Source organism: Artemia franciscana, chromosome 14 (assembly GCF_032884065.1).
Source record: "Artemia franciscana chromosome 14, ASM3288406v1, whole genome shotgun sequence".
Classification (NCBI taxonomy): domain Eukaryota; kingdom Metazoa; phylum Arthropoda; class Branchiopoda; order Anostraca; family Artemiidae; genus Artemia; species Artemia franciscana.
The window spans coordinates 16,718,288-16,743,181 of record NC_088876.1 but is presented as its reverse complement, the minus strand read 5'-3'; the positions used below and the strand labels follow the sequence as shown (position 1 = coordinate 16,743,181).

General features: G+C 36.2%; 1 long non-coding RNA gene across 1 annotated transcript in view; it reads left to right on the top strand.

The window, feature by feature from the left end:
• Positions 1–938: 938 nt before the first annotated feature.
• Positions 939–24,894, top strand: part of LOC136035399 (uncharacterized) — a 54,835-nt gene continuing 30,879 nt past the window's right edge. Inside the window, exon 1 of the long non-coding RNA XR_010619412.1 lies at positions 939–1,201. This is a non-coding gene — a long non-coding RNA (uncharacterized LOC136035399). The remainder of the gene's footprint in view (positions 1,202–24,894) is intronic.

Here is a 24,894-nt window from a genome sequence, read left to right as displayed (position 1 = left end):
GAGCTCTTATTTTTAATCCTGACTGGATCTGGTGACATTGGGGGGGGGGAATTGGGGGGGACCTAAAATTTTGAAAACGCTTAGAGTGGAGGGATCGGGATGAAAGTTGGTGGGGAAAATAAGCACAAGTCCTAGATACGTGATTGACATAACCAGGACAAATCCGTTCTCTTTGGGGGAGTTGGGGATGGTTAATTCTGCACAAATTAGAAAAATGAGGTATTTTTAACTTGCGAAGGAGTGATCGGATCTTAAGGAAATTTGAAGTTTGGAAGTATATCGTGTCTCAGAGCTCTTATTTTTAATCCTGACTGGATCCGGTGACATTGGGGGGAATGGGGGGGGACCTAAAATTTTGAAAACGCTTAGAGTGGAGGGATCGGGATGAAAGTTGGTGGGGAAAATAAGCACAAGTCCTAGATACGTGATTGACATAACTGGGACGGATCCGCTCTCTTTGGGGGAGTGGGGGCGAGGGTTAATTCTGAAAGATTAGAAAAGTGAGGTATTTTTAACTTACGAGTTAAGAAGGAGACATGTTTGATAAGGAAGCATGATAAGAAAACAATTTACAATATGCATAACAATTGTAGCAAACAGATTTTGCATGGAACCCCCTATATTTTACCCCCCCCCCCCTTAATGTGTAAATATACAGTCGAAATTATATATTTCCGATGGGAAATATTTATTGATGGGTGACAGAATGCATTGGTTTTATATAATTTGGACTATATATTTGCTTTTTAGGGGAAGGGGGGTTGGCGGTAAAGTATAGAGTGGATCCGTGCAAAAGGTGTTTGCTACAGCTATTGTGCGTATTATGAAATGTTTTCTTAACATGTTTCCTTCTCTTGGCTTATACCCCTAAGCTGTAATTATTGCTGACGAAATTGGAATTCCCTAAGAAGCAAAGTCCTGCGGATGTAACTGTTCCAGTCATCTATGCAGTCAGCACAGTAAAGGGAAAATATTTTTACACTGTGACAGTCATCAATGATGATTTCACATTCAATTCCCAGTCCTTTGGGCACAGACAACGATGCGCAATTTAAATACGTATTTAAAACGTTTTCCATGAATTTGATGAGCAGAAATGGAAGTCATTCAAGAATCTATGTCAAAAGATAAGGATAAAATTGTAACTGAAGTGTATGAAAAAATTCCTACCTATAAAGAACGGTGTCGATAATTCAAAAGGGTAAGGTAATCATTTTTGATATTATTCTAAAGTCTGGTGTTGAATATTTTGATAGCCTTGCAGACTCAAAGGACTGCAGGTACATACACAGGCTCTTGGTTCGTTTTTTAGGGGGGGGGGTGATTAACTTAAAAAACAACGAAAATTGGTTCTATTAGTCTGTGGCCTTTTGAACTTAGAGTGGAGGGATCGGGATGAAACTTGGTGGGGAAAAAAACACGAGTCCTAGATACTTGATTGACATAACCAGAACGGATCCGCTCTCTTTGGGGTAGTTGGGGGACGGGGTTGATTCTGAAAAAATAGAAAAAAGGAGGTATTTTTAACTTACGAACGGGTGATTGGATCTCCATGAAATTTGATATTAGAAGGATATCGTGTCTCAAAGCTCTTATTTTAAATCCTGACCGGATCTGGTGACATTGGGGGAAGTTTGGGGTGGGGAAACCTAAAATGATGGAAAACGCATAGATTGGAGGGATTGGGATGAAACTTGGTTGGAAAAATAAGCAGAAGTCTTGCATACGTGATTTACATAATTGGAACGGATCAGCTCAATTGCGGGGGGGGGGGGGGTAATTCTGAAAAAAGAAAAAATGACGTATTTTTAACTTACGAAGGAGTGATCGGATCTTCATGAAACTTCATATTTAGAAGGATCTCGTAACTCAGACCTCTTATTTTAAATCTCAACCGGATCCAGCGTAATTGGAGAGGGGGCAGTTGAGGGGAACCAGAAATCTTAGAAAATACTTAAGAGGTGAGCTCAGGATGAAACTGGATGGGAGGAATCAAAACCTGTCTAAGATACGTGACAGACATAACTGGACCGGATCTGCTCTCTTTGGTGGAATTGGGAGGGGGGGTAATTTTGAAAATTGAGGCATTTGTAACTTACGAAAGGGTGACCAGATCTTAATCAAATTTGATATTTAAATGGATCTTGCGCTTTAAAGCTCTAATTTTAAATACCGATCAGATCCTGTGACATTCGGGGGAGTTGGAGGGGGAAACCGGAATTCTTGGAAAACGTGAAAATTGGGGTTTTTTATTTTACGAACAGGTGATCGGATCGTAATGAAATTTGATATTTAGAAGGAATTCATGTCTCAGAGCTCTTATTTCAAATCCCGACCAGATCTTTTGACATTGGGGGGAGTTGGAGGGGGAAATCTTGGAAAAACACTTGGAGTGTAGGAATTGGGATGAAGCTTGGTGGATAGAATAAACAAATGTCCTTGATACGTGATTGACTGAACCATACTGGATTTGCTTTTTTTGGGGGGAGTTGAGGGGAGGGGTTCAGTGATTTGGCAAGTTTGGTGCTTCTGGACGTGCTAAAACGATGAAAATTGGTAGGCGTGTCAGGGAGCTTCACAATTTGACTTGATAAAGTCGTTTTCCTAGATTCGACCATCTGGGGGTCCAAAGGGTTAGGAAAAATTAGAAAAAATTAGGTATTTATAACTTACGAGTGGGTGATCGGATCTTAATGAATTTTGATATTTAGAAGGACTTTGTGACTCAGAGCTCTTATTTTAAATCTTGACCGGCATTAAGCCTCTTATTTTCCTTTTTAAATCAATCTATTGATTTATAGAATTTTGCTAGAGCTCATACCATATGATCTCTTGGCTTTTAGCTCTTCTTGCCTTGTCACAAGTGCCATATGAGCTCTTAGCTCTTGTTTTATTAGATATTAGACCATTAAGGCGAAACTACAGGGAAATGTGGAGAGGATGCCAAACGCAATGAAAACACATTTTTTCCTTGCTGGTTGTAAGAAAGAGAATTTTTTGCATGCATGTAATATCCCATTGCATGTAAGATAATCATTAGGAAAAGCTTTGATTCTGGGTATATCTAAAAAAACCAGGGGTATTAAGTTCATGCTCTGAAGAATGTTGAGGGGTATCTTAAACTAAATCAAAAGTCACTATGTGCATCCAGTTTATTTAAAAGGTGGATCTGCAATGTCTTAAGAATGGCTGAGGGTATTAAGTTAAGACTTTTAGGACATGTTGAGGGGGATTGTTAAAGTGGTTGGAAGGCTTCCAGTCACCCCCGCACCCTTTTTTAACTACCTTCTCTCGAAAAAAATCGGTCATAGTTTAATGCTTAAGGTTCAAACGAATTTCACTGTTTTAGGTCAATTCCCTGCCTTTTTGCTTATTGTTGTTTTTATCCATAATCATTCTTTGGCAAAATATACACTATTCGAAATATTTCTTATGAGAGCTTGAAACCTCTTCAGTAGGGTTCTCTAATTGTTTTGTAGCTAGGGAGGGGGTAGATGCCTCAAAGGTTGCATTTTAATGCAAAAACAGCTTAACTCTCATTAAGCCTTGAGAAGAAAAAGAACGTCTTTGTTATTTGTATACTGAATAAAAAGTTTCCAGCATTTCCTAAATACTAGACATTAAAACATTTTGGCGAGGTTAATTAGTTACATTTAAATATCAACCCCTATCAACAGACCGAAATATCTTTACCCCTCTTTTTCTATTTAATGGCTTGTGCTAGGTGTTTTCCAGCCAACCAATCAAATCGCTAGAATTTTGATAGGTTCCAGCCAACCCCCGTGTACCCCCCTTATATTGTCTATTTGATACCAATTTTTTTATACTAAATTAGTATTAAATTTTTAGTATTTTTATTAGTAGAATTTTAGTAATTTTAGTATTATAAGTATTAATATTTTAAGAATGAATTTTTATGTAAGCATTAAATGCTTACACAAAAATTCATTCTTATAACAAATGATACCAGAAGAAGCAGTGAAAATACTATGAGAGGAAATATTACTTTTTTTTGTACCGTGTGATAAGGTGTGTAGAATACCATCTGGTCTGCCCTAAATCTTGGTAAGTGTTCGTCAACATCAAAATTATGTATAATCATTTAACTAAACCCGTTTGGCTTCAAAGATTTAAACAGAAAGTTGTTTTTTTGCAGTAAGATTTTCTCCAGACTTGCTGGTATTAGATAGAAAGCTTGTTTAACCCAACCTTCTTACCAATCCTCAGTTAGGGATCCAATGGTAATATCAGTGGTTGAAAGTACTTGAAACTGACGAGACAAGCGTAGACGGTTTGATAAAACAGTTCTACAGTTCATGGTAACGAACTGTAAGTAAGGAGCGATGCGGCTCAATATTAACCAAAACTCTACAAAGCAGAGTCTTGATAACAATAGGTACATCAAAAGAATCTAATTTTAATGCTTATTTAAAATATGTAAAACTCCCTGAATTTAATATTACCCATTAAAAAGTTACAACCCTGATTTGCCTAATTTTGAAAAAGAAGGGAAACAACCCCAAAACATCAATTAATCTTAATGAAAAACAATCCATCAGATTCAACATATAAGATAACCTTACTGTAGAGGTTTCAAACTTCTATGTACAAAAATGTGGAATTTAGTATTTTTTTTTTGCCAGAAGATAGATCACGGATACGTATTTAATTAATTTTTTCTTCTTCCTGGGATGATTATATCAAACCGGTGATCTCAGAATATCGGAAGAGGGCTTATTTGATCGGAAATCAAAATTTCTTGTGCCCCTTTTTAGTGACGAAAAATATTGGAAGGCAGCTAGCCCCTCTCCCACGATCATATTTCCCTAAAGTCACCCCATCAAAATTTTGAGATAGCCGTTTTATTCAGTATAGTCAATAAATATAATAACTACGTCTTTGGATAACCTACCCCCCCCCACACACACACAGACCCTGGGGAAGGGTTACAAATTATGAGCTTTGCCTATTGTTTACTTGTAAAATTAGTTATTGGGAAGTATACAGACGTTTCAACTGAACGTAACGAACAACATTAAAACTTAGAATAACAGAAATTATTAAGTATGTGAGGGGTTCACCCCATCGTCAATACCTTGCTCTTTACGCTAAAGCTTTTTTAGTACTTTTAAAAGAACTATCTAGTCTAATTAAACGGCTTTTGTGATTCAGGAATCATTCTTAAAGAATTGGGACAAAATTCGAACTTTAGCATAAAGATAGAGGTAACGAGGATATGACCCCTCATATACGTAATAATCTCTGTTCGTTTTAAGTTTTAATGTTGCTTTTTACTTTTAGTTGGAAAAACTCGTTTTTTTATTCGATTAAATAAGAAGCTAGGATTCTAGGTTGAATACTATCTTGTTGCAATCATATCGCCAATTAACGCTGAGGATTTGTCATACATTGAAGACAACTACTTCCTTAAGTCATTCAATGGGACTTTTTCTTCAAAAAAGTAGAATATAAACTTGAGGTGAAAAGGTAAATTCAAGACATGAAAAAATATATACTGTGTTTTGATGTTTAAAACCAAGAGCATTGATCAGACACGTTCGCAGTGACTGTTTTTGGGGGGGAGGGGTCAGGGAAAGGAAGAATCCTGATAATTTGAATAATAAATGTTCAGAAATTTGGAAAAAAATTAAAATTTTGGGAGGGGATGAGTCCTGAACCACTTTTTGGTGTGTCCCTGTTATTGATTCTAGAATTTGAATTAGTCTCTTCTTTTATGATCTCACTCACTCTCTTTTTTTTCTTAGAAACCTCTCACACATAGAAACCATGGCAATAATTTTGCGTATGACTCGTAGCAACAAATGTTAAATCTTTCAATTACCCTTGCAATGCTACATACGTGTTGCAGACAACTGTATAGCAGGTGACAATTTTAGGCTCAACATACTTATTTATTGCTTGTCAGCCTCAAGTAAAAATGAAAGTTTATCTGCTGGCTATAGTTTCGTTTTATTACATTCTCTCATCTGTTTACATCAAATTATAAAATCATGGTCTTCTTTGCAACGTATTATACCATTTGTTCTCTTTATAAAAGAAGCCTAATGGCCAGTTTTAATTTCACTTTACCTTTATACAGATGTTGGTGTGGGCTTGATCCTGTTCACCCCTCATTTTAACTTGCAAATAATCATAGGCTTGGCATGTCAAGAGAAGAGACGTAATCATGCATGAGGTGAAATGGGAACTCATACCCCCCCCCCAACACACACACACAAAACACAATACAAAGGAAAAAAGTATCATGATTTATCGCTTTTTTTATCTTAAAAACTTTCTATACAGTCTATTTGACGTTAGAGATTTTCTCAAGCTCCTGGACTGAAGATCCTAGCAAGCCTTAGACAACTTCCTATAAATTTCATCTAGTCAATTTAACATTAGCTATTTCCTCAAATTTACCTGGCTAGAATATTCTGTGTTTTCAGATATGTTATTTTGTTTCTTTGGTCGTCACTACGGAGGGGATAGAATCTGAGCTGGGGAAACTAAGGTAAGATTCCCTTCACGCGAAATAGAATAAGGAACTAAAAATACAAAACCATTTAAACAGCATGGGGCTGACACACACAATAAACCCAGCATGATAGCATGGTTTAACTCTAGGATACTGGTATTTTTTATTCAGTTCTAGTCATTCCAGGGGGAGTTTGAAACTTGGAACCAAATTTGAATATCCGTACTGGAAAATCAGTATCTATTAAAGCAACGAAGGGCATTTATTTGGTTCACCTGAAAACAGAGCAAATCTCTTGGATCTAGCTGAATTGACGGGTGACAGGGATCCTAAAAATCAGTAAGAATTAAATAAGAGATATGTACATCACAGTCTCTCACAAATTTGAAAACCAGATCATCGAGATCATTTCTTTGTCATCCGAGTGAATATCCATAAAAACCTTGGTCTTTGTTGACCCTTCTTGTTGTTAAGTCTAAAAATTAATGGGAAGAATAACTAAATTTTATTATAGGCTTGGTAATGATCGAGGGTTTGTCAAGGAATTTGTACGAGCTGTTAATTTAACTATAAATAGATTCCCAGTCACTGACTATAGCCATTTATGAGACTGCTTTTTTAAACAAAATCAAATTGGGTCCACATGTTTTTTAGGGTTAAGATGGAGCGTATTGTTGAGAGGGGCCTCAAATCGAGTACTGGCTAAAAGTAGGGGGCATGATGTAGTTCAAGCAGTACACATCCATTGCTTAATACACTGGATAAATGTAGTTTTGGTCTTAACGATGTAAGAAATTCAACAAATTGATATCACTATACACATTCTTTCCTAAGATTTCAACAAATCAAAACTATTGAACATAACATATAAAACGATTTAGGCTGTATATTCACATGTTACAGTGGCTGCTAGATTAGTTGGAGCTTAGCACTTGCTACGACGGCTCATTATTTAACTGACCAATTAATTCATAAACATAACTGACGAGATGAATGTAAACAGCAACATTTAAGAAATTTTTCTACGCTGATCCATGGATTCTTACATTGTCATTCGAAGGAGACAAAGTTTGTGCAGTGTCTTACTGGCCATCTTTATTTATAGAATGGACAATCTAATCACCGTTTTGGAAGCCGCGGCTACGACATCATTTTGCTTTGCAAGCCAAGACGGAAAGATTATTATTAATTTAGTTATTGCTGACTCACCAGTTCAATATTAACGAAGTGTGCTCTGTGGTTTCTAAATTTCGAACCGCCATCACTGAACTCATGAAAAATATTGATATGACTCTTTTGTTGACTTCCATAACAGCCAGATATTGTTCAACACCATGAAACACGTAAAATTATTTATTTTTTTATTACCTATGGCGACAAAAGGCTTAGAAATCTACTTGGTATGGCGTGTAATAAGCAGAAGGGGATCTATCTCGATGAAAACGAGGGTAAAAACTATTTAATCTACCTAAGAGCCTGTGGTATCCCCTTGTCTAATCATACTGTGCTTTCAAGTTTGTTACTTTTTTTATGTTTTTTATATTTTGATTTCAAATTTCTATTTCAAGTTTGTATTCTTTTTTATTACCTTATCATTTTTGTATAATCATTTCGTAATAAACATTCGTGATACTAAATAAAAGCCGGAATTTTCTTTGCAAGTAAATTATACACGGACATCATATTCATCTTATAACCGTTGGCTTAATAAAGAGTGAAGTTTCCTACATGCATTTTTCTTCTTTTTTCTCCTTGTCTGCTTTGTGCGGAAGGAATACTCGTATAAAATTTCGAGGAGACCCATTGAATCCGAAATTCAAGATTTTGGTACTATTTTTAAGAACCGAAAGTAAATGAAGGAGAACTTGTAACTGCCCGTGTGACCTCAGACTGCAGCTGCTACTTCTTGTGACTGTGACTATTACTACTATTACTACTACTGCTACTGCGACTGTAACTACAAGTATTTATGCAATTTACTATTGCAGCTAAGACGGTTGAACTAAGTCATAAGACTTAGCTACATCCTGCTTGTCAAGATGGTATAGTGTATCCAGTTTATCAAAAGTGCTTGTTTGCAGTATCTCACTAATGGCTAAAGTTATTAAGTTGAAAATTTCAGGGAATATTGAGGGGGATGTTTCACTATATCAAAAGGCACAAGGTGTATTTAAGTTGTTAAAGGGCGTACCTAGGTTAACTTTATTGGTATTATGAACGGCTATGGGTATTAAGCAGAAACTTTAATGGAATGCTATGGGGGATGTTAAACAAAATCAAAATACACAAGAGGGCAATTTCAAAATTTAGGTCTGACTACTTTTGAGCAGAGCAGCTAAAATAGACATGAGAGAGGGCCTTGTCACTCTTCGACCACTTTTCAACATTTCCATCAACATGCTCTGAAAGTTTCAAGTTAATACCCTCAGCCTTTATTAAGATGTTTCAAATATTATTGCAGGTACAGCTATTTGATGCTCTTGATTCACATAAAGTCTTCTGATTTAGTCTAATATGTCCCACAGCAATCCTCTAAGTTTCACTTTAATACCCTTAGCCTTTCCAAACACACCAAGAACCAAAGGCTTTACCTGATAGTAAACCCTACATGTAAACAACGGGCTGATTGCATAATTTACAATCCTTGCCCAGGGGTTGTGGGGATAGGGCCTTCCTTGAGTCTTATTTATTGGACCTTTCCATATATGTTATCAGTGTCGAAGGGAGGGGCATCTAAAAGAGCAAGGAAAAGTCTGGCTGCAATCAACAAATTGCTCCTTAGATATTACTGATATACTCTTTTGACAACCTGCATGTCCACAGCGTGTTTCAATTGTGTTTGGTATCATATTCAACATTTCCTAAATGTCTCACCTTAATACTCTAAGCCTTTTTGGAGACCGAGGATTAAACAGGCCATCTTTTCGCGAGATAAAAACCTTATAATACGTTTACAATGGACAACCTGCATAGCTTACATCCCACCCTCTTTGCGCTGTGTTTGTGTGTGGGGGGGGCTTCAACCCCAGGGATATACTTAGTTGGCCTTTTGACTATTTTGAGCAAAACGGCTATCTAAAGTTTTGTTCAGAAGTATTTAGAGAAAAAAGGACGTGAGGGGGGGGGGGGGGTTGGATGCCCTCTGATCACTCTTGACTCTTAAGAAGCGCACTAGAACTTTCAATTTCCGAATATGCACGGAAACTTCCTTCCGAAAGAACTTTCAATTTCCTTCCGAAATATGCACGACCATCCTTTCTATATGAAATGGCGTTGAAAAAAAAAGAGAATACATTGAAGCCTGATGGCTCTTTACTGAGGCAACGCTAGAGCGTTGCCTCAGAAAATTTGAGAAGGATATGGAGTTAAATTTATATTTAACGTCAAAATTTTCAGAAAATCATGTCTACTTCTTCATTTATTTATTTTTTTGCCTAAGTTGGGAAAATACATTTCATTAATTCTATTATCTAAGTTTTTAAAGCCTACGAAACGTGCTTCCTACTTTCACAGCTCCTTACTTTCAGTTAAAAAAAAATTGTTTCCTTTTTCTAGTTTCTGAATGTTTTTCAAACAATATCGGTAAATCTGGCTCACCGTCTATGAAAAATACCCTCCCCAGACGAAAAACTCCTCTTTCAAAATTTTATCCAGCAGAAACTGCACCCGACCCGGTCAAATTTGCTCCAGACAGTTACATCCTCTCTGAAAATCCCGCTCCCTGTAAAATTTCTTGCGGACGGTTCAGCCTAAAAAATTTTCCTTACCATTCTTTTATTTGAATTACATAAAAAAACTAGTTTTTCTAACTGAAAGTAAGGAGCGACATTAAAACTTAAAACGAACAGAAATTACTCCGTATGTGAAATGGGTTGTCCCCTCCGCAATCCATCGCTCTTTATGCTAAAGCTTTTAATTGTTTTAAAAAGCAGAATTGTGGTAAAGAGTCAAACTTTAGTGTAAAGAGCGAAGGATTGTGGAGGGGACAACCCATTTCATATACGGAGTAATTTCTGTTCGTTTTAAGTTTTAATGTCGCTCCTTACTTTCAGTTAGAAAAACTAGTTTTTTCTATGTAATTTCTGAACGTTTTTGAATTAATGCATGTTTGATTTTGCCTCTCCACACATAAATTATTAAAATGAAATTTAAATTTTAATTCCTTTTTTGGCTAAATGGCTTTCTCTTAGTTCTGATCAGACGATTTTGAGAAATATGGGATGGGGAAGGAGGCCTAGTTGCCATGCAATTTTTCGGTTACACAAAAAGGCAACTATAAATTTTAATTTTTAATGAATTTTTTTATTAGTAAAAAATATACGTAACTTAAGAATTAACTTACGTAACAAACTTTTGTATTCTTAAATTTTTATTATGTATATGAGGGGGTTTGTATCCTCGTTAATACCTCGCTCTTTACACTAAATCGTAAGTTTTGTGCCGATTTTATAAGAATGACCCCTGAATCGGAAAGGCCGTAGAATAAATAGTTGAAATTACTAAGAATACTATTGCATAAAGAGCGAGGTATTTATCTCCTCCTAAATACCTCGCTCTTTATGCTTAAGTATTTTTAGAACCCCTCATATGCGTAATAATCTCTGTTCGTTTTAAGTTTCAATGCTACTCCTTACTTTCAATTGAAAAAACTTTTCCATGTTTATTTTTTCATTGTTTTTCTAATAGTAATTTTAGAAAATCCTGCGCCCTTTTCATTGAATTTCTGGTCCCCCATGACATATTTTTCCAAGGAAAGATCCTTCCACATAGCCCCCTCCCCTCAACCCCACCCCCAAAACCAAAAAAAAATCCCCTGAAAACGACTGTACACTTCCCAATAACTATTATTATATGTAAACACTGGTCGAAGTTTGTAACTTGCAGCCCCTCCCCCAGGGTGTGTGGGGGAGTAAGTCATTCCCAAAGACATAGTTATTAAGGTTTTTGACTATGCGGAACAAAATGGCTATCTCAAAATTTGTATCTGTTGACTTTGGAGAAAAAATGAGCGCGGAAGGGGGCCTAGGGGCCCTCCAATTTTTTGGGTCACTTAAAAAGGGCACTAGAACTTTTCATTTTCGTTAGAATGAGCCCTCTTGCAACATTCTAGGACCACTTGGTCGATACGTTGACCCCTGGGGAAAAAAATAAAAAAAATAAACACGCACCCGTGATTTATCTTCTGGCAAAAAATACGAAATTCCACATTTTTGTAGAAAGGAGCTTGAAAATTTTGTTGTAGGGTTCTCTGATACGCCGAATGCGATGGTGTGATTTTAAGATTCTGTGACTTTTAGGGGGTGTTTTACTATTTTCTAAAATAAGACAAATTTTCTCAGGCTCGTAACTTTTGATGACAAAGACCAAATTTGATGAAATTTATATATTTAAAATCAGCATGAAAATTCGATTCTTTTGATGTATATTTTAGCATCAAAATTCAGTTATTTAGAGTTTAGTTTACTATTGAGCCGGGTCGCTCCTTACTACAGTTCGTTACCACGAACTGTTTGATAAGACTTTAATCTTTAATTGTTTTTCAGTAACCACAGAAATGCCCTCTTTCGTGGAAATTATTTCTCGGACATCAAAGCACAAGGAAAATTGCCCTTGGATATTTCTCCCGGAATATTTTCACATATAGAATTCGGTAAAGAGAATGTAACACTCTTAAAATGAATTTCGTAGAGTAAGTCTGTCAAATCCCCCCCCCCCAGTCAAACAGATCCCCTGGAAAATTTACCCCCAGAAACTTTCCTCCCCAAGGACGATTCTCCCTAAAATCTGCCCCAAGAAATCCGCCCTTCCGAAAAATGTATGTATGTTTCCCAATAACTAATACTATAAGCAAGCAATGGGCAAATTTCAGAACTTACAGGCCTCTCCCCACAGACTGTGAGGGATCATTTTACACCTAAAGACATAGTTATTTGATCTTTCAATTATACTGAACAAAATGACTATCTTGAAATTTTGATCAGATCAATTTGGGAAAAATGGGAGGGGGCTCAGTCGCACTCCAATTCTTTTGGTTACTTGGAAATGGCACTAGGACTTTAATTTCCGTCTAAATGCGTCCTCTCCCGATCTTCTAGGACCATTATTTAAGTATAATTAACCCTTGAAAAAAAAATACGCATCAATGATTTGTCTTCGGGCTAAATTAGAGAATTCCACATTTGTGTATATGGTAGCTTGATACTTCTACAGAAGGGTTCTCTAGCACGTTGAATATGATGTCGTGATTTTCATTAAGATTTCCTGAATTTTAGGGGTTTTTCACAGTATTATCCCCTCGCAGGTTTTAAAGCGGCCCATACCCACTACTTTTTTCTTCTTTTAATGACTGAAGTTGAACGGTGATCCCCTCAAGCCGCAAGTGCACGTCATAGGGAGAGATGCAGGGGTCTGTTACGTAACAGGGAGGGTTTACTTTGGTTATTATGTAATATTGATTGTTTACTTTTGGTTTTTACGCAATAGAGTTTGGGTACTACCTAATAAGAGTGTTTTCTTCAGGATGCGAACGTTGCCTGATAATTTCTTTTAAAAAAAACCTACACCAAATCTGGATTTCCTTGGGTGTAATGTCTTAAAACCTACGAAGGCCAGGGCTTCTTTACAGGATGTGTAAGGTTATTCCTTGAAAACATTCAGGATCTATTCACTTCAGGATTTCTAAGATTGTTACATAATAAGGAGTCCTTGAAAAACCTTCAGGGGGCTCACCATTGTTATGATTGAAAACCTACAGGGGCCATGAAAAACCTTCAGAACCCACTATTGGAGGACCTTCCAGACACCGGACCCTAGCAGTCAACTCTGTCGGGGGATCCTAGCGTCCAATTTCAGCAGCAGCCCTAACCTAACCTAACCAACGGGGTCCAAATCTAACCAACAGGGGTTGTAGCATCCAATTTCATCAGCTGCTCCAAACCTGACTTAACCACCAGAGGCCCTAGCAAATATTTCAACCAGGAACCCTATGGTCCCTGGCAGTCAATTCCGACGGAGGGGGCCTAACATAACCACCGGGGGCTCTAGGTTCCTATTCTAGTGGGACCCTAGCATCCAATTTCATCAGGCCCCTAGCCTAACCAGCGGGGGCTCTAGCAACCTTTTCAACTGGGGGCTCTGGAGACCTTAGAAGTCAAATCCAACAGGGATTCTAGCATTCAATTCCAACGGGGCCCTATTATCCAATTCCACCGGGGCCCTAGCATCCAATTTCACCGTCAAGACTTTTTTCAAGACTTTTCAAGACATTTCAAGACGTACTTAAGACATTTTTCTTCAAGATGTTTTTCAAGACGTTCCAATACATGTCAAAACATTTCTTAAGACATTATTCGTCAGAAAGGTTTTCAAGATATTTCAAGCTGTTTTTTAAACATTTATTGCTTTGATAGATACTTTGTTTCCGGTACGGATATTCAAATTTGGTTCCGAGTTTCAACCCCCCCCCCCCTGGAATGACTAGAACTGAAGAAAAACATGCCAGTATCCAAGAGCCAAATCATGCTATTATGCTAGGTTTATGGTGGGCGTCAGCCCCAAGTTGTTTAAATAGTTTTGTGTTTTTTACTTCCTTCTTTTCCGTCAGAACGGTGTTCAAGATACTTCAAGCCATTTTTCATTAAGACATTTTAGGACGGTTTTATGGCTTTTTCTTCAAGGTATTTTTTCATGACGTTTCAAGACATTTTTCAAGACCTTTCAAGATTTTTTTTGGATGCTACGCAATAAGAGAATGTTTACCAGTATTAAGGATGATGCATTCAAACGTAACTTGCTACTTCAAGCCTCCGTGGGGGAACCCCGCTTCCAACTGAGGAGGACACACACGTGGGTGCTACGTGACGAGAAGCTCTAAATGGGATGTTACAAAATACTTTAAGAGATTTCATTTTCCTTCAGTGTGTTTTTCTTAAAGGAACCTTTATATTTTAATTATATCTGTCCACATTAGGATTGGAAAGGATCATTTCAATCCAGTGGAGCTGCACCCTAGACAGCTTGACTATGAAAACCTTTCTATTATTTTGATTTGAAAAATAGATTCTACGAAATAACCAATTCCACACGGGGAGAATTTCTATATACGGCTTACTAAAATGATCAAGCTGTAGATTACGTGTTCCAATATGGCTGCGATAACTGACATGAAAGGAAAAAATCGATAACTAGAAAGTGCTTATATTTGATGTGCTCCTGCTTTTGAAGTAATGCTATAGAGGGTATTATCAGATGATGTTGCTATCAGAGATGAAACAAAAGCAAGAGTACCATTATGATTAGAAAATGCTACAACTTCATACATAAGCAAAAGTTTTTACTTTCGTCTTTACTACACATAATTTTACACTTATTCTTGACTTAGAATACCTATGTGCATAGACTACAAGATACTTAAATTGCATTAGTGAAATATATATAATCCTGGATCAGTAAATCTAAAGGACAGAGACTTTTTTGAATACACATTTTATTAATAAAAAAAATGAAAAGCATTATTAAAACACAGGAAGTGCACTTAAAACTCAAAACAAAAAAAATAAAACCTGAAAAATCTTGATTTAGGATAAAATATAAGTACAAACAAGTTTGAATCAAATGAAACACGGGGGGAGGGTCCTAGCAACCAATTCCATTTCTGTTATTAGATTTTTTGTTATATTTGTATATTAGGTTGTTATTAGAGGTGAATTTAAGACCTATTAATAGCTCTCTCTGAGAGCTTTTAATAAAAATGCCGGTATTTCTTTGAACCAAGACTATTTATATTCACACTGCCGTGACAATATGTGGCTGGCCCACTACCCTAGCAGGCAATTCGAGGGGGGGGGGGATTTTTTTTACATACAAATTTTATTGATAAAAATAATTTACAAAGTTACAATGGTTACACAGCAATAGTTTCTGTATTTAAATTTCGAGCAAATTTTACTGATTCGGACACCATTGTAAATGCAAAAAAGCGTCCTGCGCCTGTGTTGGTTGTGTTCAAGTCTGCTGAAACTGCAAGAAAATTGTTTTCATGTAAGTCAAAACTTGCTCGGTCGGAAATATTTGTTACCGAGTACCTAACATCAAAAAAGAAACAGATTCTTGACTTGGCAAAAAGTAAGCTCGGAAACAGAAATGTTTGGTCGAACAACGAGACAATTTTTGGAAAAGACTCAGCAGGAGAGATCCGTAAAATTAGAGCTATGGCTGAAGTGGTCCGTTTACCGAATCCGACCACATAATTTTGAGTTATAAAATTATGTTGTTGCACTACTTGTATGTTTGTTTTCCTCTTTGCATTTTATAGCCAATATGTCAGTTTCTTTCATGTTTATCTCTTTCTTTTTCCTTCTTCTTTCTGCCTATCAGACTTTCCTTTTTTTTTCGTATTAAATAGTCACCTTAAATGAGCGTGAACAGATATAATGACGCTTTGAATGAATTTGAACAAAACCGGTTTAGTATTGGAAGCCAAGCTCGTGACACACTTGCGGGGGATGATGAATGCATCGATAATTTTTCGTTGAATTATCACCCGAGTAATTATGTGAATCCGAATAATTTTTATGAGTATTCAAAGCCTGTGAGTGCAGATGAAAGAGCGATCGTTTTCTGGAATTGCCAAGATCTAAGAACGGCATATTCTCCTTTATGTGAGACTTTAAGTTTACTAGATAAGAAACCGTAGATTGTAGGCCTATGTGATACATTTGTTTCTAGCAAGTCACTGCCCTGGGATTTTTCTTTTCCGGGATATTTTTGCGAGCGAAGAGAACGGACAACCATGGAGCGGGGCGGTCTATGTATTTTGATAAATGAAGGTACCCAATATTGGGTTAGGGATGACCTCTCCCTGTGGCTGGACGATAGGATCGAAACCCTTTTCATCGAAATAAAAAATGAAGGGAAAAAAATTTGATTTTGGGGTTAATTTACAGAAATCTGTCATGTGATATTAGTTTTTTTTATTGATGAATTTGAATGTTATTAGACAAAATTAACAATGAAAATAAAAATAAATTTATAATGGGAGATTTTAATATTGATTTACTAAAAAAAAGCGAATAGCTCAGATTTTGTTAATATGATGGTGTCACATGATAGTTTTCTTCTTGTAACTATTCCAACTCGGATTTCCCATCTTTCGGCCACCTTAATTGATAATTTCTTCGTTAATGGTGGATCAAACAGTTCGTGGTAATGAACTGTAGTAAGGAGCGACCCGGCTCAATAGTAACCAAAACTAAAAAAAAATTGATTTTGATATCAATAGCTACATCAAAAGAATCATATTTTAATGCTGATTTTAAAAATATAAGTTTCATCAAGTTTAGTCTTACTCATCAAAAGTTACGAGCCTGAGAAAATTTGCCTTATTTAAGAAAATAGGGGGAAACACCCCCCAAAAGTCATAGAATCTTAATGAAAATGACACCATCAGATTCAGCGTATCAGAAAACCCTACTGTAGAAGTTTCAAGCTCCTATCTACAAAAATGTGGAATTTTGTATTTTTTGCCAGAAGACAAATCACGGGTGCGTGTTTATTTGTTTGTTTTTTTTTGTTTTTTCTTTTTCCCAGGGGTCATCGTATCGACCAAGTGGTCATAGAATGTCGCAAGAGGGCTCATTCTAACGGAAATGAAAAGTTCTAGTGCCTTTTTTAAGTGACCAAAAAAACTGGAGGGCATCTAGGCCCCCTCCCACGCTCATTTTTTCCCAAAGTCAACGAATCAAAATTTTGAGATAGCCATTTTGTTCAGCATAGTCGAAAACCATAATAACTATGTCTTTGGGGATGACATACTCCCCACAATCCCTGGGAAAGGGGCTGCAAGTTACAAACTTTGACCAGTGTGTACATTTAGTAATGATTATTGGGAAGTGTACAGACGTTTTCCCAGTGTATTTTGTTTGGGGGTGGGGCTGATGGGAGGGGGCTATGTTGGAGGATCTTTCCTTGGAGGAGTCTGTCATGGGGGAAGAAAAATTCAATGAAAAGGGCGCAGGATTTTCTAGCATTACTATAAGAAAACAATGAAAAATAAACATGAAAACGTTTTTTCAAATGAAAGGAAGGAGTAGCATTGAAACTTAAAACGAACAGAGATTATTACGCATCTGAGGGGTTCTAAAAATACTTAAGCATAAAGAGCGAGGTATTTAGGAGGAGATAAATACCTCGCTCTTTATGCTAAAGTATTTTTAGTAATTTCAACTATTTATTCTACGGCCTTTCTGATTCAAGGGTCATTCTTAAAGAATTGGGACAAAACTTACGATTTAGTGTAAAGAGCGAGGTATTCACGAGGGTACAAACCCCCTCGTATACATAATAAAAATATAAGATTATGAATGTTTGTTACGTAAGTTAATTCTTAAGTTACGTATATTATTTACTAATAAAAACGTTCGTTAAAAATTAAAAGTTCTAGTTGCCTTTTTAAGTAATCGAAAAATTGGAGGGCAACTAGGCCTCCTTCTCCACCCCTTATTTCTCAAAATCGTCTGATCAAAACTAAGAGAAAGCCATTTAGCCAAAAAAAGAATTAGTATACAAATTTCATTTTAATAATTTATGTGCAGAGAGCCAAAACCAAACATGCATCAATTCAAAAACGTTCAGAAATTAAATAAAAAAAACCAATTTTTTTAGCTGAAAGTAAGGAGCGACATTAAAACTTAAAACGAACAGAAATTACTCCGCATATGAAATGGGTTGTCCCCTCCGCAATCCCTCGCTCCATACGCTAAAGTTTGACTCTTTACCACAATTCTACTTTTTAAAACAATTAAAAGCTTTAGCGTAAAGAGCGAGGGATTGCGGAGGGGACAACCTATTTCATATACGGAGTAATTTCTGTTCGTTTTAAGTTTTAATGTCGCTCCTTACTTTCAGCTAAAAAAATTAGTTTTTTTTATTTAATTACTTGAAAGATCCCAAGCAGATGTGATTGTGTCCGACGGGTCGGATCACCTTGTTATAATAAGTAAAATAAAGCTGAATCAGTCAAAGGAAAATAAACGGTATGCAAGGGCATTGTTTTACCGTGAAATGAAAAGGAAAAACCTAAACAGTTTTGCAAATAAGATGGATGAAACGAATTTTTCGCGTGTAATAGAGGAAAATGTCCAAATGCAGCATATGACCTCTTCAGTGAGATAGTGACTAATGTAATGAATGAAACATGTCCCTTACGACGAATCAACCCTAATAGAAATTTTCCTAAGAAACCATGGATAACAAAAGCCATTCTAGTTTCAATAAAGCAGAAAAACCAACTTTATGTGAATTATTTAAAGGATCGTTCAAATGATAATTTTATAAAATTCAAAAAGTTTCGGAATATTTTAAATTCAGTACAACGGAAAGCTCAGAAACTTCATTTCCAAAATGAATTTGATGAAAATCAAGGGAATATGAAAAATACATGGAAAACAATAAATAAACTTTGGGTAATTTTCAGAGTAGGGAGGAGGTGAGAGCCATGGAGACGACGGAAGGTTTGTCTTACTGATTCTCAACACTTAGCTGAATTCCTGTGTGATTATTTTGCAAATGAAGGAAAAAGACTTTGCGATCAAGCGCGGGCTAGCTTACGCACATCTGTGAGTTTTGGATATGTTTTTGAAAGACAGCCTGCAAGTGAGAATTCCTTTGAATTTGCAAGATGTTTGGAACGGGAAGTGGCACAATTCCTGGCTACGATGAAGTCGAGTTCTAGTGGGATGGATGAGTTTTCGCTGAAACTCATAAAAGCCACAAAAACGAGTGTCTTACCTGTCTTGACGCACCTCATCAACCTTTCTCTGGATCATGGAGTCTTCCCGCAACCACTAAAAATTGCAAGAGTAGTTCCTCTTCATAAAGGAGGGAAAAAAGATGACCCATCAAATCGAAGACCTATATCTATTCTCCCATTTTTCTCTAAGTTATATTAGAAAGCTGAACATGCCCAGTTAAGTTATTATATTGAAAAGAATAAAATTCTAATGGAAAACCAATTTGGGTTCAGAAAAGGGCTATCTACAGATATAGCAGTTCTGAAATTTGTTGATTGGATTAATGATGCGTTTGAAGCTGGTCTTATACCTGCAGCTGTGTTTTTGGATATGAGAAAAGCGTTCGATACGGTGGGCTACCCAGGGCTTATTCAAGTTCTTGCCTCGATTGAGGTGAGGGGTTCAAGCTTTGAGTGGTTTTCATTATATCTACGCGACCGGTATCAGATAGTACAGAATGGATCATTTTTATCTTCAAAAAAGAAAATAGAGTGCGGGGTCCCACAAGGGTCAATCCTTGGACCCTTCCTTTTCATCATTTTTATTGATCGAATGAAGCATTACCTGTCGGAGGCTGGTGTCATCCTATTTGCAGATGACACTTTGCTCTTTCTAGCTGCGCCTTCGCTTGATGTTTTGTATAATAAAATTCATAATGCTGTCTCTGGATTTCTAACTTTTTCTCAACAAAATTTGTTAACCCTAAACTTTTCTAAAACTTTTTTCATGATATTCTCTAGACTTTTGTCAAGTGTTGGCAATGATCAAGTCATGGTTCGAGGAAATGTGATAAAAAGAGTAGCAACAACAAAATATTTGGGGGTTTTAATTGATGAAAACCTGTCGTGGAAAAACCATTCAAATGCTATAGCTGAAAAATTAAGCAGAGGTCTTGGGGTGATGCGAAGAATTAAAAATCTAGTCCCAAAAAACATTCTAAAAATGATTTATTTTTCTATATTTTGTCCATATATTAGGTACGGACGCTCTATATGGGCGAGTAATTTTGTAACATGTTTCAAAAGAGTACAAAAACTTCAGAATAGAGCTGTAAAACTATTATCGGAATTTTATGATTCTGATGATGTTCCTGCTCATGAGCATTTTAAAAAGAACAAGTTAATGGATGTATCCCAAATTCGTGATTACCAAGTTGCGATTTTCTCGTATAAATATTTGAATCGCCTGCTCACCCCTACTTTTGAAAATCTTTTTACTTTTAATAGAGACCGTCATGATCATAATACAAGAAAAGCTGATAACTTAACCCTTGAGTTTAGGAGTACTACTCGGGCATCTTTTGTGATTCGCCATTATGGTCCCCATGTTTGGAATATTTTGCTCGAGGGTGTGAAAAATGTGCCTAGTCTTCCGGCTTTCAAGTCACGGGTCAAGAAGTTTCTTTTATCTCGTGAATAATTTTGATGTAAGGCCCGTTCCAGGTTGTCATTCTATTCAAGGCATTTCCCTGATTTACTTGCTGTTAATTTGTTTCTGTTAAATTTTTTTTCTGTCTTCTTCTTGTCTTTTTCCTCTTTCTCTTTTTTTCATTTCTTCCTTCATCAGTTGAGTTTCTTTTGTATTGAGTAGCGTGATTTGAATGTGGTTTTAATTAGCTGAGGGTGATAACCTCGCTTGCCCTTACAAGCTTATTGCCTTTCTTTGCAGGCGGATGGCGAATAATGTTTGTTTTCTTTTCTTAATAAATGTATATCTCATCTCATAAATATCTGGATAACCCATTCCCCTAGAAACCGATTCCAGGGGCGGAGGACTTTTGTACAAACAAATTTTATTGAAAATAAATTTTACAAAGCGTTATTACATAGCATTAACAAAAGCACTTAAAACTCAACAAACCAAAAAACAAAACGTGAAAAAAACTGATATAGGATAAAATATAAGCAAAAAAAGCCTGAATTAAAAAGAAAGACGGTGGGGAGAGGGTCCTAGAAACCCATTCCCAAGTTAGGGTGGGTTGTTATTAGAGGTAAATTTAATCCATGTTAAGAGCAATATCCAAGAGCTTTTAATGAAAATGTCGCGTTTCTTTGAACCAAGGCTATGCATATTCACGCCACCGTAACAATATGTGGCTAGTCCACCCTAGGAAGCAATTCCAGAGGGGGAGGCTTGTTATTAGAGGTATATTTAAGCAATATTAAGGGGTATTTCTGAGAGGTCCTAATGAAAATACCTCATTTCTTCAATTGAGCGTTAAATCAGACAAATTTTCTAAGGTTCGTAACTTTTAAGGGGTAACACTAAACTTGATGAATTTTATAAATTTGGAATCAGCATAAGAAGCTTATTCACAATGAGCTAATTTAAGGAGTTCGTTACCATGAACTTTTTGAAATGAAGATCCAAGGTTGATACTAATAAAGTTTCCCATCCTTTGACCTTAATTGATTTTCAGAAACAAAAGAAATGCTTTAGCTAGGCATGTAACGAAGTTGACGGTTCTGGCAGTAGGTGTTCTAGCACCTTACGGATTTTATACAACTTTACTGTTGTACTACTCAGTTTTGGTCCCACAAATAGGTACTCCCATTGTGCTTGCAGATTTAGGGCCTAAGTTTTTCTATATTTTAAACTCATTAGATTATTTTCACTTGTTTTTCCTGCCAGTCTCCATACAAAAGGGCCCGGTGCTGAAGAACATTTTTTTTTCTTGAAATTGTATTCTATAATTTGTCTTTTTCACTTATAAAAATAATTGTAGATAGCAGCAGAAGGGCAAAGCAGTAAATATCATCCAGAAATACAGCCTTGTGTTTCATGTCCTTAAAATACCCAATTTTCGTCTGCCAAAAATAAGAAAGGACTGATTTCTCCGCCATAGGTTTGCCTGATGGCTTGAATATAGATCGGATGAATATTCAAAACACCATTATAAGTTGTTCATAATGTGCCAATAGGTCGTAGTCAACGACGTACCTGTCGAAACATTTATATTACGTTGTCTGTACCTGTCACTCACCAAAACCAGCTAATTTATCTTTAATTTACGCTTGAAGTTTTACTTTTGACTATAATTTCGTGATTCTTTGAACTACCTACAGTACAAAAGTAGTCAATTCCACTTATGAAGACTGACGAATAATTTTCTATAAGAATATTTTATAGATATTCATTTCTAGTCCTTCTTTGATGCTAAGAATTTTTCAACCATAATACTTGGCATTTCAACCATTCCTATCTATGGATAGGATCTTCTCTATGGATAGAAAGTTTCTCAGAGGATTGTGGTAGGCAACTATTGGTGAAGGTAGTCACTCGGGAATTCATGCACCAAATGCTTTCTTTGCTTAAGATTTACCAAGCAATAGATTTAGTTTGCCCGGGTGATAAAATATAATATTGTTTATGATTGTTATTGTTGGAAATATATGCGAAATCAAAAGCAAGAAACGTAAATCAAGCAAGAAAAATCTTCAAGCGTGGTAAATATGGCCGAGTCCTGAAACACATGTAATGGTCAGAATTTTCATATATAGAAGAAACAAACATTCCATGCAGTGACCTCTAGGTTATTAGTGATACGATCTTATAGAAACCAAAACCCTAAAAAGCGTAATCTTGAGAACAGTAAGAATCGGATTTTTGTTGTGATTCTGAACATGGAAAAATTATCAGGTGTAAAGAATCCATCAAAAGTCACAAGCCCGATTCAAAAGTTCCAGAAAAGAGAGAAACAACTGGCTCATACAGAAAGTTCTAGTACCTTATTTGAGTAGCATTTTTTTGGCATAGCAAATCGACGTTTTCTGCTGTTCTGTGTCACAGAACAATAATTTTGGCCCAAAGGGTACCGAAAAGCCATCGATCGATAATTATGAGATAGTAATGAATCTGAATTAATAAAATTTTTATTTTGGGCTTTTCAGTTTTAGAGGCATTGATGCCTTCTGGTGGCATATTTGCTCCTCAAGATGTATCAACTAGACACAAAATTAACGGTTCAAATAAATATTTATTTCGAAGTTTCAAAAAAGAAATATTTCATTTGAGGCCTGGTCAAACTACGAGGAAGCGTTTCCCCCTCCCGGAAGCTCTCCCAGTGAAAATTCCCCAAAGTAAAATACCCCGAAAAATTCCCCCACGGCAAAATCCCCCGTGGAAATTAACCACGCGAAAAATTCCTACCAGAAGTATTCCCTCCAGGTAATTCCCAAGGTTTAACAAAAGAACCAAATATTAAAAACAGTTTATAACAGGGGCTGGTTAGTCTCCAATCCCTTTAAACTTATAAACAGACTAGAATTCTCAGTTTCCGATCGAACGAGCATCCTCTCAGATTTTTACGACCACGAGAGGGAGGTTGGGGATGAGGGAGAGGAATCCCCCTTCTATGCTGAATAACGTCGTTGTTACTTTTAACTTTCATAATAACAGCGTAGACCCAAAATATTCCATGAAGTCAAGAGAGATGAAACATCAATATCTCCCTCCACCCTCACCCCTTCCTTAAAACTAATTCTATATTTAGCTGAAGGCTCAGTGAAAGTTTTTTGGCATTAAAATGCATCATTGGAGTCATCTGTCCCCCTATCAAGGCACCGACAAAATACTTTCCCGGGGGGGGGGGGCAAACGCCAAAATATCAATGATGGCTGGGTGACAGGGAACATGATTCAAGTAATTTTTTTTCGTATGAATAATTTTGTTTTTATTACTTTTAGGAAAAAATCTCAAATAAAAAGAGCAATTAAATTGTATGCAAAATGAAACAAAATCCACTAAATTTTAGTGGTATACTTAAATGCTTAAATTTAATTAGTAAGTATTAGTTTTAAAAGAAAATCCAACTCAAACAAAAATTACAGAGATATTTATTGCTTCCTTAAGATTGTAACAGATGTAGACTTGTCTTTGTGCCATTTTCTACGCTTAGAATAAAACAAGGAGTAGATATGCTCAAAAATCATCCTGCCTGCATAGATACCGCGTTTTGTTTTTATAAGGGCCTTGCAAAATGCACCTCTTTCATAACAGGACAATCCTCCTCCTCGAACATAAGCCACTTATTCAGGCATTAAAAAAATAGAAAAGCGAAAGAAAACCAAAATTTAAACTTATTACCCATCTGTCAAATTAACCCTCTTCCTTTTTATTGTCCTATTCAACTAAAAAAAATGAACAGGATCAAAAAAAAAATCGGCACAAGAGAATCTTATCAAATAGATTTGTAATTAAAAAACTAGAAGTTAAAAGTGACTTAGACCAATATCCACCAAAACTAAAAATGAAATTCTCATGGAAATTGCTATGCCTGCAGTATTGGCTTTTTATGTTGATTCTAAATACATAAAATTCTTTCAGTTTAGTGTTAACCACCGAAAATTTGAGAAAATTTGCCTGATTTTTGAAAAACAGGAAACACCCCAAAAAAACAAGTAATCTTATTGAAAATCCCTTTATCTTCTATGCATGTGTATTTGTTTTGTTTTCAGCCCAGGGGTGATTGTATCAAACCGAAGGTCCAAGATAATTGGGAAGGAGTTTATTCAAACGTAAATTTAAAACTTTTTCTTGTGACCATACAGATTGCGTTAGGGGAAAGTCTTGTTTTTTGTGGCACCAAACTACGACTTTACCCCTGAGAGGACAAGTTTGCAAACACTT